Below are 18,525 nucleotides of genomic sequence, written 5' to 3' on the forward strand. Positions count from 1 at the left end.
CAGCACAGACACTGGAAGGTTCTCCATCTGGACCTGGGACACATCCTCAGCCCATTAAGTCCTTTACTTTCTTGTCTGTAAATGTGGTGTGATCATTCCTGTTCTCCAGGATGAAAGTGCGTCTGAGCTGAGGCCACTGAGGACCGCACAGCTCACATCAGTGAAAAGCCATACTATGGGGTGTAGCTTCCTGGCTCCAGTTATGCTTTCCATTCTGCAGCCATTAAGTTTTTATATGGCATCATATTAAGTTCCTTTGATAATAAAACCACCTAGCCTTGTTCGGGTCACCTTTCATTTTTGCTTTGTTGATCTTTGGATTGATAAGAAAAACTTCCATAATTGCAAGTTAGTGATTTCTCTCCTGCTTCCTTTACTCTGTTCCCATCATAGAAAGGACCTTTTAGGTGAGAGCCTCAGGGACAGCTTAGGGTTGGGTGTCAGAGACAGTGCCAGGCTCTGCTGGGCTGTGCTGAACCCATGACCCTAGCCTGCCACCTGGTGGCCATGGCCATGCTGACAGCCCTGCTCCTAGAAGGGGATCAGGAGTCCTTGGAATTTTGACTCGACTCATCAGATCACAGCATGGTACACTCTTAGGATCCAACAATTTTGGATTCTAGAGATATTGACTATGTGGCACATTAGAGCAACAATAATAGTTATATTCCTTGAAAGCTTCCCCTGTGCCAGCATGCACTACAATGCATGCTTTGTGGGTTATTTCTTTTAATCCTCCCTATTCAATCACGTGGTAGATTTTATTCCTATTATGCGGGCAAGGAAATTCAAATCTGAGTCAAGCAAAAATACACTGTAGCAGCCAGTGGTTTGAAATGTGAACTCCATGTCTCCAGACTCCAGGTCCCCATGGTGTTAACTGCCACATCTCACTACTGAATCTTAATACAGTGCAATGAAAATGTCAAAATTTTAGCATCATAGATGTGTGAGGTGTATTAGAATCTAAAAACTGGAGAATCCAAAGATTTTGGAATCGTGAAATACTGGGAAGAGAAAATCTCCTGCTTGCAGACTTAGGCTGTGGCAGGTGAGGACTGAGTCTCTGGGGCCCCTTCCTTCTGCACATGAGGTCAAGCAGGAAAGGTGCCTCCTGAATGGCCCAACCGCAGAGTGGGAAGTCTGGGCTTCCTGTCTCTCAACCCAGCACTCTTTTCTCCGTGGGTTTCTCAATCACGGCTCTTCCAATCGGGTTCTTTTACAGCCACTGCAATAAAACTGTGGACTTTTGCTCCAGATCAGCACATAAAAATATCCCATGATTTACCTCTTAACTTGAGCTTCTGTTTTACATCTGAAGTCTAAAGTGTAAGCCTCATAAAAGGTAATCATCTAAGGCCTGTTCAAAGAGAAGTCATAAATTGGCCATTTAGCCCAATCAGTCTTTATTGTGCTCCTGCGGGTACCCAACCAATACAAGTCTCTGTCCCAGGAGAGGATGGGGCTGCATAAACCTCAGGCCAGGGCTGGGAACTGCTTGACTCTCCTTTGGGGAAGGGTTCAGGGAATGCTGTGCCAACCCAAGAAACAGTGTCATAGGGCATGTCAAAGTGCAGTAGGTCTATGGGTGTGGCTATGACAGTGAAAGCAGTGGTGGGATATTTTTGGGGTAGTAATTAATTACTAGGCACTAGACACTGCTCATTAAGGAAAACACATGGACACATAAAATCCTTGCAATAATTTTAAAAGATTGATATATGGGCAAACTGAGGCACAGAGAGGTTAAGTGGTTTACTTGAAGTCACACAGCAAGTAAATTCTGAAGCTATGATTTGGACCTAAGGCTATGATTTCAAAGCCTTTGTTTTAAAGTGCCAAGACTTACTGCTCTGGAGTTGGGCCTTAAGGGACCATAGCGGCTATTGTGAAGCTGGGGGACCCCTGTGGTGTGTGAATATGTGGGGCTAGAAAGCAAGAAGTGGTACTCTGCCAGTGCCAGGCCTGCCTTTAAAAGGGACAGGTAGGTTCTGCTTCCGTCTCTGATGACCTTGATCTGTCATGAAGCAAGTCTAAACTTTAAACAGGAAAGACTATGCAGTGAGACCCTGAGACTTCGTGAAGGGGGCCCAGCAGAGACCCCCCCTCTCCAGCCATCCTCACCAGAGCACTAGGCATGTGGGTGAATATCTTGCATCCTCCATCCCTGCCAGTTGTTAGTTAAAAGCCACTGAGTCCATTCAGTTCACACTGTATGGAGCAGAATTGCCCAGCCAAGACCTGCCTGAAACCTTTGATACCAAGAACTATAATGAAATGATTGTTGATTTAACTCATTAAATTTGGGATCAAATGTATACAGCACTAGATAACAGATAAATTAAATATTTTAAAATATTTAATAAGCTATTAAAACCAAGTTTTTTTAGATTCTTTTTTTTAATTTTTTAAAGATTTATTTATTTGTTTGTTTGTTTATTTATACAAGCACTGGGTACAGTCAGAAGCACGGGAGGGTGAGAGAATTTACCAGGGTCAGAGTGGAGAGCAGAGCAGGCAGACTGATGACATACACTGCTGAGGGGAGCAGCGGGCGGCAGGAGAGGTCTGCACGCCATGTGGGACCCTCCTCCGGTGGCCGGGGAGCAGGCGGGGATCGAACCGGCGCTGCAGAGGCTGCGGGCAGCTTTGCAATCCAGTGCTCAAACGCTGCACCACCGGGGAGGCCCTTTTTTAGATTCTTAAACCATGTTGTAAACTGATGTAAGCACATTGCATAGTTTATGCTGCATAAAAATTTTAAAATATACTTTTGACCCCTCCAAACTCATGACCACATATAAAACCTATAGGAAACAATTATAAAAACTTGACTATGTTGACACTGATTCTTATCATAAAACCATGGGTCTCATGGGTTAATTTATTTCTTCATTATTTCTGTACTTTTATGCCTTCTTAGTTTTTAGATGTTTATTTTGATACCTAGCTAATATTTCAATGTCTTTGCAAATTGAAAAGTAACACTCAGACTAGGATCCAGTTTACCTATTGTCAGATGCTTTTTATTTTTTAATTGTGGTAACATTGATTTACTATACAACATCAGCTTCATAAGTTTAGCTTCATGCCTCAACAATCACCACCACCATGCCCAATGCCAAAGGTCTAGTTGCCATTCACCATCATCCAGTCACCCTCTCCCGCCAGTTCCCCTTACCTCACCACCTTCCCCTCTGGTAGCTACCATTTTGTCATCAGAATCAAAGGTTTTGTTTTGTTCTTTTGATTTGTTTCTTTATCTTCCACATACAAGGGAAATCATACAGTATGTCTTTTTCTGTCTGACTTATTTCCTCTTAGCATAATCACCCCAAGGTCCAACCATGTTGTTGCAAATGACAAGATTTCATCCTTTTTTTTTTATAGCCAAGTAATATTCTATTTGTGCATACACCACATCTCTATCCAGTCATCTATCAAAGGACACTTAGGTTGTTTACATAGCTCAGTTACTGTGAATAAAGCTGCAATGAACATAGGGGTGCATTTATCTTTTCAAATGAGTGTCTTTTGGCTATAAGTGGACTTATTGGCTTATATGGTAGTTCTATTTTTTTTTTTTTTTTTTGAGGAGCATTCATATTGTTTTCCATAGTGGCTGGCATTTGATTCTTGAGTAGATGTGGAATGTGGTTGCTCCTCCCCAGGGTTTCCAAAAAGAGCCTTTGGTCAGTAGCTTGGGCTGTCTTATTTTTTCACTTAATCTTGTTATATCAGTAAAATTTTTAAGCCTGGGCCTCACGTAGTCCTCACTTTTATTGCAACCTGGTGCATCCCCCCCAAAGTTTGTACATTGCAAGTCTCACTTCTGCTCTTTGACTGTCATTTAACACTTCTAGATGCCCTCTGTTCTTATCAGTGGGGTCATTTAGAGGCTTCACAGGATGTGAGGGGTCAGGTCTGCGTTTTGTTTTCTCTCCAAAAGATTCAGCTAAACATGAGGGTAGGACGCCGCGGGCAGGAAACTCCTTGTCTCAGTTCTTCAGGTGGGACTGGCTCCTTGGGGGCTCTTTTACCTGTTGGTGGCGGTTGAGATCTGCCCCTTCAGCTCTCAACGCAGTTTCTACCTGTTTTCTTGCCTTCTTGGCTTACTCGGGGCTCCCTGAGGTTTTTCTCTCGTTTATCTAGTTAGAACCAGATACATGACAGTGCCTTATCAAGACATTTACTAGAAAAAATAAAATAACCATATGTAAACATTCCCTACCTATTTAAATAATACAAAAGAACAGGCCTATTACATTTGCCTTTTAATTGCAACCACATTTTGTATACTTCACTTTTTTTTTTTTTTTTGAGTGTGATGAATTCACAGCCTTTCATTTACTTACCTGATTCTAATAAGTCCCATTTTCCCTCTCCACCTTGCTTTTCATTTTTGATGTTCAGATGATCACAGCTCTGCCAGTGCAAAGTGCTTTAAGTGACCCTTTGTCTTTTTAATAATACTACAATGATGATACTGGGATGTGAAAGGTGATCTTAGCGAAGGCTTAATTTGCATTTCTCTCCCAATAATTGGATATCTTTTAATATGTTTAAAAAATTATTTGTATTTCACTTTCTCTGAATTATTTGTTTTATATCCTTTGCTCATTTTAGAGGATGAGGAGGTAGTGTTGATCTGTTTGGTTTTCCAAGTTATATTTCAAAGGAAATTTACTTTTTTGGCTGTGATGAGTTGAAAATATTTCCCTCATTTTCCTTCAACTTTACATATGGATATTTTTGCATGCTTACTTTTCCTTATGCACTTTCACATTTTGTCATGTGATGTCACTTTCACATCTTATTTCTGTTGGGTGTTTTTGCCATGATAAGATCTCTATTTCTGTGTAGTTAAATTCATCACTTTCTTTCGTATCTTCTCAGTTGTATCATTTAGAAAGGTTATCCCTGTCCCAAGATGATAAAAATCATACTACTTTTGTGCTTCTCATAGTACTTTTCATTTCTACATTTAAATATTTGATCCATTTGGAATTTATCCTGAGTAGCAGCTTTCTCTCTGCTGCCTCCGCTGTGTTCCTGGAGCCAGCGGTGCCCTGGGGCTGGGATGTGTTCCCTGCTGCGGAGATCATCCAGGAGGCTCTGGCTGGTCATCTGGGTGACAGGTGGACTGACTGTCTCTCTCAGCCTCAGGACCTGAGAACCCTCTGTCTATGCAGAGACCCCCACCCCCCCAGTCTCTGATGAGTAGCTTTATACACAACTCAATACTATTTGGCCCATATTTATTGTGTTTTTCTTCTCTGACTATCTTAGTAATTTGGGGGTTTATTCCAATATATTATAAATAAAAAACCAAGTGCTTTACAAATACTTTAGAAAATTAAAAAAAAAAAGGGGGAGAAATGGGGATGTCCCAGAATGACCACTAAGAATATTTGAGCATCTTCTCGCCTACTCTCCCCCACATGTGTGTCTATTTTACGTAGTTGAGATCATACTTCCACTCAAGCTGTAACCTCCCTCTCGCCCCCAGATAGCCACGTGTATGTCCCATGATGGGGCACAGCACTGGCTGTTTATGCTGGGTGGCTGCGCACTGGCCAGACAAGGAGGGCACCGTCCTTGCCTTGGCCAGTCTGGCTGGGCAGGTGGTGGTGTCTGCACCTCTGCCGTCACACACATTGATGCATGGAGAATGCTCGAGCATCAAACTGCACGGATGGGTGAACAATTTTGAAGGCCCTGTCCCAAGCATGGTAGCGGAGAGGAAGGCTCAGTGGCAGGCTCGCTGAAATCACATGGCTCTCAACGGTGCCATGAGCCCCATCGGCAGAGAAGCCCGCACAGGCCTCAGGCGGAGTTGCTGCTCATGAACTATTTGTGTAATGTCCTGTCAGCTGAAGGTACAGCTAATGCTGAGTAAGAGCTGGGAGAGGAAGCGACAGCTGAGATGAAATGTTAGTGGCAGATACCGCTTGGAAGCATGTCCACACCTCCCTGTGAAGTGTAGTTTTCAGTCTCAAAGTTTGCACTGGGCACTTCGGAAGCTGAAGAACTGGCGCGGACCCAAAGCTCTCGGGAAAAAGCTCTCGGGAGCGCAGGGAATAGTGGCCCAGGCACAGGGGGGCTGCCTGGGGCTCTGCAGCTCTCTGAGGTCGCGCGGCTCCGGAACGGACTCTAGGTGGTGCTGTGGCTGCAAAAGTTTTGGGCTGAGGAATTTTGGCAATGCTCTCGGGACCTGGGAGGGAGAAAGGAAGAGAGGGAAGAAAGAGGAACAGTGGACTGGAGAGAAGGTGAGCAGGGGAAGGAGGGATGGGGGAGACTGAGGACTCGTTCCTCCACCCAACAAGCATCCACGGAGGTCTGTCTTTGTTACTGTGTAGACAGTGGGGACAAAATGGTGGGCCAAGCAGCTTCATCTCCTTGTTGCACAGAAAAAGGGAGAGTAACCAGCTTGACTTACTCCACATATGAGTAAACAGTGGCACCCTGAAGATGCAAAGAGAATCACCTCGAAGGTGATCTGGTTTTGAGGGAGGGGAGGGTTGTCAGAAATGATTGCCCAGTGGAAGGCCCTTGAGGTGGGAGGTAGCTAAGAGTGAAGGAGGGGAGAGAGGGGCTACAGGAGACAGGGCATGCTTGAGGAATTAGGAGAATCATGGCCAAAGCAGAGGGGAGAGGGGAGGTGAGCGAGGAGGCTGGAAGGGGATTCGGGGCCTGTGCACACACAGCACCTTATTCCCTCCAGAGATTTGTATCTTTGTCCTAAGAGCATGGAAAGGGGTTGCAAGGGACCGGCTCAGCATTGTTTTGGGGCTCACTCTCGTTTAAGTGTAGAAATGGATTGAGAAGGGTGGAGAGATACAAGGAGACTGGCTTGGAGTTTATGCAATAATCAGTTGAGTTGCTTCAGCCAAGCAGTGGGCATGGAGGAAAATGGATGAATCCAAAATACTGAGAGTGAAGTTGTCACAACGTGGGGGGTGGGTAAGATGATACCCACTGCTAGGCCCTGCCATGGGCACCTGACAGGGGAATGTGGTGCCTTCAGTGAGACAGTGAGTCCTGGAAGATGACCAAGGATGTGTTTGATTTGAGACTTTTGTCGGGCCAACCATGCTCTCCTCCTGGGCTGTGTATCTTGGTTCATGAAGAACGAAGAAAAGCTGCCTCTGATTCGGCCTCTGCCCTCATAAGGAAGGAGAGTGACTTACCTATTTGTACAGTGACAATGGCCAGGGGTGCCCCTGCCATCTGCCCTTTCTTGAGGGGCTCTGCCTGCCTGCAGGGTTGATATGTTCTCTCTACTCCCTCTTTCATGTGGAAAGCACTTGGGGGAGGTCCCATCTGCCTCTAGGGGTTATCTGGAGTCAAACCCTTCTTGCTCCCATTATTATGGTTCAGTGGGTATAAGATAGGATTCTGCAGAATTGTTTGCTCAGCTCACCCAAATTCTCCCCTGGGTGGAACACCCCTAAGGACTGCAGTTGGGGATGAGTTTTGGGAATCAGGCTTGGGAATAGGGATCCAAGCAGCATTTCCCATTCAAACTCCCTGGTACTAAAACTGCCATTTTTATCTGCATTTCCGTGTTCCATGTCTTTGAGAATGGAGGAGAGGTGCCCACCTCCCGGTGCAGAGGTGAAGCGGCCTGGAGTGCGGAGAGGAAGGACCAAAGATCAATGTGGGCTGGAGAGAAGAGGCCCTTCGATGGAGCCTCGGGGAACATCGAGCTTTGGTAGAGGAGGATGATCTTGCAACACAGACAAAGCAGGAAGAGTAGAGGGAAAGTCAGGAAGAGGTGATGTCACTGAAGCCTGAAGAGGCTATTTCAAGGAAGGTGTGGTCCCCGAGGCACGTGTCTAAGTAACAGGGGCATTGGTCCCCTGCCCTCCGGGGGACCCAGGGTGGAATACTGACATGGGGTAGGTCTGCTTTTCTTGCCAGCTACCCCCGCCTGCCGCCACGGCCTTGCTAGTTGTCTCCTTGCTTTGATGAGGTCCGTTCCCATCATTCTCCCAAGAAGTCTGCAGGCTTCCTCCTTTGGGACTTGGTTTTTCCTTGCCGCTGGGACTTGGTTTTTCTCTCTGTTAAAGAGGACAACAATACCTCCTTTCTAGGTTTGTGGGGAGATTAGAACGAGGCCCTCCGAAGAAGCACATAGCACAGAGCCTGGTATAGTGGAAGGAGGCACCCCACCCCCCAGCCACCTCCTGCTCCCCTTCCCCAGGCTGCTCTTGGACTCATCTCTCCATCACTCACTAGCATGAAGTTTGGGCCTCAGTTTTCACATCTGTAAATCACCACCATCAACATGTTTGTTGATGTCCCACTAGCCCAACCTTCTGAGGCAGGACCTGTGCAGGACTCACCTGCTTAGCAGACTGAGAGCTCCCGGCAGGGCCAAGTTGCCGAGGGACAAAGTCAGTGTGCGTCTTCATGGTGATGGTTACTGTTCCTGTCATTGTAACTCAGAACGAAGCTCTCAACAGTGCAAATGTGAGTGGCAGTCCATGGTTAAGAAGCCCTGCTGCTCCTTTTCACTCAGCCAGAGAGGATGTTCTCTTTTCAGATTTGGTCCTATCGCGAGGAGCATGTAGCACTGCTTTTCTGTGGGTCCTTGGGGTTCAGCCAGCAGTGGACACAACATTTATGTGAACCTGGCCAGTGGGTCAGCCCCTGAATTGGGATTGGAGGCCAGGCCTCCAGTCTACCTGAGTAATGCACACCTTATTAAAATATGTAACCTAATTTCACCGCAACAACATTTTTCAGCATTTATGCCACAAATATATCTTGAGTGAGAGTGGGCTCTGAGCTGAGCAGGAGATGGGGATGTGTGGGTGCAGACAGTGTCAGCCATAGGAGCTGATATCTAGTCCTGATGAGTGGAGACATCGGGCTTGTGAAGGACCTCTGCAAGGTCAAGTAGTGACAGTGACATGAGGAAAGCTACTATAGGATAAAGAGTAGAGCGAATCCTAGGCATTATTTGTATGGGGTGACCAGGGAAGATCTCTCCAAGGAGGTGACATTTTATTTTTTGGATTTATTTGAAAATATACTTTTTATTGTAGTACTATTGGCTTACATCTCTGTTAGTGTTTTGGAGGTATAGGATTTCTTCCTGCAGGTGTAGTCTCTGTAGCATACGGACCACCAAGGTACCCACAGTCCTCCACTGTGGTCCATTTTTCTCCCCACCCCCTCACCCCCACTGTCCACCCTCCTGGAAGCCTCAGTTCCATGATCAGCTTTCAAAGGTTGATTTTAAAGTTTCTTTCTCTGACCCTTTGTTTGGCTTCTCTATCTTCCACATATAAGTGAAACCATCCGGTATTTATCTTTCTCCTTCTGGCTTATTTCACTTAGCATTATCCCGAGAAGGTGACATTTAAGCAGAAATGTGAAGGGAGTGAGAAGTCAGCAAAGATCTGGGGAAGAGCCTTCTGGGCAGCAGGAAGGGCAAGTGCAACATCCAAACACTGAAAGAGGCTGGGGATGCCCAGGAGTGAGTGGAGCGCAGTAGCGTTGGTGCAGAGTAAGCAAGAAATGGGTGGGGAATGAATTGGAGGCGCCCGGATCTGGGCCACGGTCAGCAAGCCTGATGGGAAAGCACTGGGAGTTTTGAGCCAGGGACTACCATGAACGTACTTATATTTCAAAGAATCCCTTGGCCTTGTTCAGTATAGATTGGGATGAGCCACAAGAGGAGAGATACTTGGGAGGCTGGAGGGACGAGGTTGGCCCGGCCCAGGGTAGTAGCTGGGGTGCCAGGCCCATTCCTGTGTGTGATGGTAGAAGTTGCAGGAAGGAAGAGATGATGGATGAGAGAGCAGTCAAGTTCACCTCCATACTGCCTTCTCTGAAGGACTAAGGCAATGGGGGCACCATTTACTGAAGGGAATACTGGGGGAGGAGCAGATTTGGTTTTGAACATGGTAACTTGGAGATCCTCCTGTCATCCAAGTGCAGAGGCCCTGGCAGCAGCTGGATGTCAGTGAGAGGTTGGGCTGAATGAAGCACAGCTTTGGAACATATCACAGTACAGTTAGAGCCGTGGGGCTGACCGAGGTCACCAGGGGATGGGTGTGGACATAGGAGACGTCCTGAACCACTAAATACCTGGCTCCCTAGAGGTGGGATTACATAAGTCACACTACTTGAGCAACGAGTGTAGTGTGATGGGGCCAAGGAGACAAGGAACCTGCCTGGCACTCTGGGAAGGGTGGAGTTATGCTGGGGGCTGAGAGTAGGCCAGAGGTGGACAGGGCAAAACCCCAGGCTTAAAAGGAAGGGAATGGGACAAGGGCTGGGTAAGGGAGGAGCTAGCATCTGGCTTAGGGTAGTGGAAAAAGCACAGATTTTTGAATCTTAGGGAATTTCATTTTCATCCTGCAGCCGTTTCCTAGCTGAGTAGTCTGGGGAAAGGCCCGTCACCTTTCCAACCCCCATGCCCGCATCTGTCCAACAGGGCGGGTAGTGTTGACTCCCAGGACCTTCAGGAAGCACAGGACCCTGCACAGGAAATCTGGGAAAACCGGGGTCTTGAGCGAGTGGGTATTGATTGAGGTTTGATACAGGCCTTTTCCACGAGAGATAGGAGCTGGAGGGTCACATTTATAAATATGGATCTTACTTCAAACCAAAGAAAAGCCACTTTCAAGTCTCATATGGAAAGCCCTTTGATCAAATGGTTTGCCAAGTGGTGGGGCCTGCTTGGTGAGGCTTGCTTCTTTGGACCCCAGAATTTCTGGACTTGAATGGTCTACCCGGTTCAGTCATCCACACAACAAAATCTGCAGGCTTCTTACTTTTAACTTTTTAAAATAACTTGAATTTTCATTTTGGGAATATTTGCATTCTCTACCCTGGAATGAAAATTGCCCACAACTATGTGGTAACATAATCACACTGGATTGAATGGTTCTTAGGGGCTACATCCTTGGAAACGGCCTCCTGTGCCCCCTGACATGGATGGTGAGCTTGAGTGCCAGGGCGCAACCTCAGTGATGCTCCGGTTTGGATTCTTTCTCACCCTGACCTGCCTGATGCCACTCGTGTGGCCGACTCCACAGACTATTTTCCAAATGCAACCTGGGGCTGGGCCCAGTAATACTGAGGGAAGGCAAAAGAGGAAACAATCTTAATTCCCCTCCCCAAATCCTCCTCTCAAGTGGTCATGGGATCCTTCTTGAATGACCTCTTGTGTAGATCCAGTGGCTTTCCTGTCACCATCAAGTATTAGAAGAGACACTTTCAGTGCATTAAAAGCTCTCTGCTGATCAATCTAAATTTCTCATCAAATTCAAAATGTTTGTTTGCCCCTATAGCCTCTTTCCAGAGCCAGAAGCAGCCTCCAGCAAGGAAAGGCTGGGTGGGAGATGAGATGAAGGAAAAGAGGACAGACATAGCACCCTTTGTGTGACAGATGTCTAAATTCTGGCCTGTCTTTGGTTGAAGGCTGAGGTTTTTTAGGGCCACTGTGCTCTCCCTGGTGTGGGCAAAGCCTCCCTGCCCGGCACCTTCCAGTTCCCCTGCAGTTCTGGCTCCGAGGCACTCATGGCCTTGCCCTCTCAAGCCTCTGTTGTTTGGTGGAAAGGGTGGTGGAGGGGGTGAGAGCCAGTGTTGCTATCCTTCACCAAGTCCTGCTGGGGTGGTCTGGCTTCCTTCTTCTGAATTGGAACACACAGATTTTAGCTTTGGAGTCTCTGCAGACACTAGGAAAGGTTCCAAGAAACATCCTGTTATACAAGATGTTGGTTCCTTTATCTCAAATGCTCAACTTTTATCTTAAGTATAGAAAAGTGCTTAAGTGCGCTAGTGCTGGAGTTTGACATTGGCTAGGTGAACATGGGCAAATTATCTATGTTACCAGAACCTTCTTTTCCTCATCCATAAAGCAGGGATGAGGTGTTTAAGATTGAGGTGCTCTTAACAGGCCATGGGGCACATACCAAGCCCTCAATAAATGGAAGCAATTACATACGCATTTTTGATAGTCTTTCTTCCTCCAGTCCAGACTAGATGCCAGTTTTTTTTTTTTTTTTTTTTTTGCTAATCAAGCATGTCTCCCACCTGCCATTTGCTTGTCCTGCAGAACTCTTATGTCTATCGTGTGAGGATAAATGAGAATGATATTCAATGACCTAGAAGGATAGATATTATCATTCCCATTTGCAGATAACAAACCAAGATCAGAGACTGAGTCTCTTGCGCAGGGTCAAATAGCTTGAAAATAGAATTGGGATTCCATCCACATCTGTCTGATTCCGGGGCCTACATGCACTCTGTCGCTCATTGTGCATCCCTAACCTACTCTAAGTCCTGCCGTTCATGTAGGGTTCTTCTGCACGACATGGACATAATAGGACATCCCTTTGAGTGAAGTCACTTACTCCTTGGAGTCCACCCTGGAAATGGATCCCCCACTGTTCCGTAGAATGACATTTCCTGTGTTTCATAATAGTAAATCCCCACAGCAGCTGCTTAGAGGTAGTGCTGACTCCATCTACTTCCTGTCTGCTATTATTTAAGTTCCTTATCTATAAAGCAGGGATGAGGTGTTTAAAACTGAGTTGCTCTTAACAGGCCACAGGGCACGCAGCGGTTGAGCGCTGGGTTGCGAAGCTGCCCGCAGCCTCTGCAGCGCCGGTTCGATCCCCGGCTGCTCCCCGGCCACTGGAGGAGGATCCCACATGGCGCGCAGACCTCTCCTGCCGCCCGCTGCTCCCCTCAGCAGTGTACCTCAGTCCTTCTGCCTGCTCTGCTCCCCACTCTGGCTCTGGTGAATTCTCTCACCCTCCCGTGCTTCTGACTGTACCCAGTGCTTGTATAAATAAATAAATAAATCTTAAAAAAAAAAAAATCTTAAAAAAAAAAAAATTAAAAAAAAAAAAAACAGGCCACAGGGCACATAGCAAGCCCTCAATAAATGGAAGCATCCAGTTAGTAGTGATTTGACATCTGCCTGGTGTTTATCACTGGATTAGTCACAAACAGGAAGATGGTTTCTGATGTTAACCCTAGAATCTACTTTGAGAGATAAGACATGTAGAAAAATTGCCAGCATTGCCAAGATCTACATGGTTGACACCTGTGAAGGGGTAGCTGGGTAGGGGTGTTAGTACTCACGAGCTCAAAGGCAAAAAGAGTCTGACTGGGGGGCTGGGGGAGGAGTGGAGCCTGGGAGAGGAGGTATCAGAGGTTGCTTGGAAAGTCTGCGACTGGTGCTGAGCCTTGAAGGCTGGGTAGAACTTGGATAGGTAAAGGTGAGGAAGACACATTTAGTATGTTTGCAGCAAAGAGTGAGAAGGGGCTCAGAGGGCAGGAACCAGCATGGGTGCAGGGATGTTTTTCCAAAGAAACTTCTTTTACAATCTTGAGCCTCTTTGCTCGGGGGATTTTTCTACCCCATCCATCTGTTTGCAGTCAGCTTCAGGTTTGCTTTGAGATTCAGAAACTGAAAGGGAAGGGCTGTATTGGAGCCAGAGCAGCGGGCTGGGCAGCTGTCTCTGAGAAGGAGGCAGGGAGCATAAACCATGGAGCATAAACCAGCAAGCGGCCAGAGAGTCTTGGGCTCATGCTTGTTGCTCTTTGCAATATATCACACTACTTCCCTACCCTGGCAAAGGTGCTACTCAATTTTGGAATATCAGACCAAAAAGCCTGGAGTACAAAGTAGAACGAAAGTGCTTCCGCTCCTCGGGGCTGGTGTGACATCTCGGGACTTTTTGCTTCTCATAGTTAAGAGAAACATGTAGAGGAACTCAACCCTTTCAGGCCCAATGTCTCACTTTAGTATAATGCCTCTTCCTATACTAAAAATGGAATTTATGTATAACACACCTACTAATATGATTTAGAACTAATGCCCTAGCCCTCAGTGAAAGAGGAACAATGGGAAATGGCTTCTGATAAAGCCATTTGGATTTGGAGGTCAGCCTGGAGCACAGCCATTCCGCTGTCACTGCGCGGGGGTCACAAGCACCCTGTCTGCTGAACTACCGTGAATGTGGCAGCGGAAATGCAGAGGTGCAGGGGGCTGCTTGATACCTCAAATACACAAGGCAGTGCTGTCTGGAAGGGACTTTCAGAAGTGGTGAATGACTCTTGGTAGAATTTATAACAAAACCAAGTACCTTCTCTCAATTACAACGAGGCAATCACATGCCTGCAAGATGCCAGGGGATACTCAAACTTTGCAAAGTTCCTCCAAACTTGGAGTTTACATAAGTGGTTCTAGACTCAGATAATCACAAATGATTTTTCCTTCCCCTAATGACTGTCTGGCAAGAGCTGCAAGAATGATGCGTGAGGGGGTGATGGGCATTTGAGTGCAGCTCTTCACAGGACACCGTGTCTCTGGCCCATAAACATGCTGCCCCCACCCCAAGTAGGAGAAAGTCAAAAATCACCCCCCCCCCCAGATTTCCCAAGACCTCTGATTGGAGGGGGTTTGGTTTAGCAGCCACACATGTTGTGGGGAGGGTCACCTGCAGGGTTCCCAGAGATTTGCATTTCTTCCAGTTTTGCTTTCAGTGAAAAAAATTTACTTCTCTCAGGCAGTGCTTAGTCTTCAGACCTAATGTTGATGAGAGATGTTAGTCCCGTGTCCTCTATATTAAAGACTGTTCACCCCAAGAATGCAGAGATGAGACATGGTGTTTGCATAGATGGGCTCTAGTATCTTTTCACTATCATTTAGATTAGAAAACCTTGCTCTAAGGCTGGTTGTATATGAAACCTTGACTGGGACTTCAGAAGAGGTGAAAAGAGTCTGGGGGAACCAAGGTGATTTCTCTAAGATAGAATTAAACTGCGCCATAGAGAACAGGAAGAAAAATTCCAGGTAAAAATAGAGAGCAGGTAATTGATGGCAGAGAGGTCGCTGGGAGCTGATACCTGGAGTCAGGAAATTGGAGTTCTGTTCAGGGAACTCCAAGTAGTGCTACCAGGAAGGAGGTATATGGCTGGATTGCTTAGCTGGGAATTTCAGCCAATCTGGCCGAGAACCTGGAAGTAGGATTGATGGGGAAGGAAAGAGGAAGCAAAGGGGCATTTCATATCAACTCTACCTCCTTGAGGAAGGTCCCTGCCTTGGGAAACCTCACCTATTGCAAGGTTGTGACTTAATTCCTGTGTCCCCTGGGATGGCAGGCAGGACTGAATTGTCTAGTTGGAAGCACGTGATGAGCCCTGGTGTAGGTGCTCAATTATTTCTTGAATGGATGAAGATTGAATGAATCTACACATGATCAGCTCTGAGCACAGGGCTTGCCCCCTGCAGACTCAGGTCTGGGGAGTGGGAAGTTTCTGAAGTCAAGGTGAACTGGACTCTGACCCAGTGCCCTGTTCCCAGCTGAAGAGGTGTGTGGGAGTCAGGAAACCCCTGCTCCACCTCTATGTGCCAAGAAGTCTCCTCTTCTTGGTGGCCCCCTTATCTGTTCCAGGAAGGGCCTGAGCCCAAAGGCCAGTCAGGTCCTGTCTGGCTGCCGCATTCAAACCTTGCTCCTACAGGTCACCTGTTCAGAGCTGAGTTAGCCCAAGCAGCACTGCCCCCCTGGTGGCAGCTGCCAGGTGGCAGGGAGCCTTGGGTATCCTCCAAGTCCAAGCTTCCCCAGAGAATGAAGGGGGTGGAGGGGAGACTTCCTTTGTTTGCAGCCTGGGGGTCTGGTCAAGTGGGCTACTCCAGAGGGAGCTGGGAGAACTCTGCCATCAGCCAGGGCATGCCCAGTGGGGCTGCCCATGCCTTCCAACCCCTACCTCCTCATCATGGAGGGAAGTCCCTGGGACCAGGCTGAGCATGGGGGCAGGTAGGGGTCACTGACACCATCCTTCATCTCCATCATCACCATCGCAAAGGACTCTGAGAACTCAGGGTCTGTGAAGCACACATGTATCCTAAGATTTATCCTAAATCCGTGGGGTTAGGGTCATCCTCTCACATTTTACTGATGGGAAAACAGACTCAGCTAGAGGAAGAGCTTGGGCACAGGCTCCAAGGCTTTTCTATGCCACCACACCTTGTTCTGCAGCCCTATGGCTCCCTGGCCCTCAAAGGGCAAAGGCACAGTGCCCCTCACACCTGACACAGCCCACTGCCCAGATGACCTTCCCTGCACCCTCAGTTGCCAGGTCAGTCAGATCTTCAGATCCCTGTGACAGGTGCCCTTCTCCTCCTGCCCACCTCCCCTGAGAGCTGAGATGCAGTGTGAAAACCAACTCCTGGGAGTCAGTCTTGCCTTCCTCCTAGGTCATCCATTCCTGCCGGGCCCAGGACCTACAGGCTGGCCAAGGTCATCTGTGAAACCGCAGGTCCATCAAAAGCCACAAAGCAAGAGTGCGCTGAGGCCACTCTGCAGACCAGGCTCCAGCACCCGGCACGCACTCGCTCCTAGGACAGCTGTGGAACAGACGACTTGAGTGATGTGCTCCAAGTTCATGGCTGGCCACGGTGGCTCCCACTGCCTTCCCAAGAAAGCACCAGGTGCCCATTGTGCTAGGCTCAAGCAGAAGCACTTCCAGGCCTCTGTGCGAGGCCTGTGCACTGCCCGCGGGCCTCCGCTGTCTGCAGGGGCAGCGATAACACTCAACCTGTGTTGAGCCAGAGTTTCTAAAGCACTTTTACATCCATTATCTCATCAAAACTTGACTGCAACCTGTGCCAGAAATATTTTTATTATCTCCATTATAGAAATGAGAGAAGAGAAAATGGGGGAAAATAGAGATGAGAGATTGAGAGAAGAAAGGCAGTATCTGGGTCAGACCCCAGACCCCCTGATAACCTGCTCAGGACCCTAGCTGAGCCTGGAGAAACCTCCTCTGGGGAAGGTGGGATGAGAGGGGTGAGGGGCTGCTCCACTGAATTTGGGGAGTCAGGACAGCCCTGGAAATGATTCAAGTTACCCTGGGAGAAGGAGGCTGCTTGGCTCGCGGGAGCTGCTCCCCAGTGGCCCATCCATCTTGGCCCCTCATCCCAGACCCAGCCTGCTCTGTGAGGCCTTGCTGGGGCCTCATGCACTCCCAGAGTCTCTGCTGTGTTCCAGCTCCACTCGGTCTGCTCCTTTGCCTGGAGCCTCTCTCTTCTGTTTTTCTTTCTCTCCTTTCTTTTCCAACTGCTCTTTTCTCCCCTTTTCATATCTCCCCAGGACTGTCTGGCTGTCCTTCCCCCGTCTCTGTTGCTCCCCTCCTTTGCATCCTCACTCAGTGTCTGTGTATTTTTCTCTTCTGCCTGGCTCCTCCTGCATCCTCTCTCCCATTTCTCCCACCAACCTCGGAGCCCCCTCCCCACCTTCCGGAGTCACAGGGAAGAGATGGCTGTGAGAACTGGGAAGAGAAACTTCTGGGAAGCCTGCAAGTCTGCAGTCTGGGGATTTGTGACTTCTGGTCAGGAATTTTATCATTCAGACTGTGTTCCTGATTGGGCAGAAAGAAATAGAAAATGGGAAAAAAGAAAATCTAGGAACACGTTTGCAAGCCCGGAACTGACATAAAACAGGGTTTTATGAATATTTTCTGAGAATAATTTCTTTTTACGATGCTGAAACAGTGGCTGGTCCAGCTCGCCTGGCTTGCTGGCTGTCGTGAGCAGCAGCTGGAGGTCCCCCCCTCCACCACCTCCCTGCCTCACCCATGGGAGCTTCCTCTGCCATGGTGGCCCTGGAAAGCAATGGCAAGGTGGAGGGTTTCTGCTCAACTGGCCCCATGAGCCCAGAGCTCCCATACAACATAGCTCAAGGGAGCCAAGGCTGACACATCGAAGCTTGCCATTTCTGTCCACTCGTAACCAGACGTGGCCAGCACATTCCTGCTCCAACACACTTGATTATTGAGATCATTCAGAACACCCAGCTCTGGCAGGGGTGCCCAGACCTCCCAGAGTTGACATTCCCTGGGGCCTTACCCTCTTGTCTGCTTTGCCTATAGATTCTTTGAACTTGCCACCTCTGCTTTATCCCTTGTCAACGTGGCCATGAAAGTCAGCCTTTCCCATGGTCTCTCCCATCCCAGCTCTTTACATGCAATGTGGAATTGATTGCACTGGCAGAGCAGATGGAGTTTGGGTTCTCAAAGCAGCCAGGAAAATGACTACTCTCCCCCTGAGCCAGCTTGGCCCCAGCATCCCTTCCTTTCTTCTTTTCCTTGCCTTCCTTTACAGGGTCAAAAATGACAAAATTCCTCTCCACCCAAGTCATAGAGTATCTTCCTTCCACTTCCTCTGAGATGGGGGAGGTGCTTTCTCTTCCTACCTCAAGACCAATGGAAACAAGTCTCCTCAGCAAAGATGCTGCTCTTTCTCCAAGGAATTTTAGTAAATACAGGTGGCTTCACCTCCTGTCACACAAACAAGGAGACAGAAGTCCAGAGAAGGGCAGAGCTGGCTCTAGGTCACACAGCAGGCCAGGCAGAGATGGAGTCAAGAGCCTGTGGTCCTCATTGCAGGGGTGTGTCTGCTGCAGGGGTGCATCTGCTGCAGGAGACTGACATTGTCTCTGAAGGCTAGGCTGTAGGGCCCTAGAAGTTTGGGGGTGTGAGGGAGGGGCCTCA

Source organism: Talpa europaea (genome assembly GCF_964194135.1).
Source record: "Talpa europaea genome assembly, chromosome: 9".
NCBI lineage: Eukaryota > Metazoa > Chordata > Mammalia > Eulipotyphla > Talpidae > Talpa > Talpa europaea.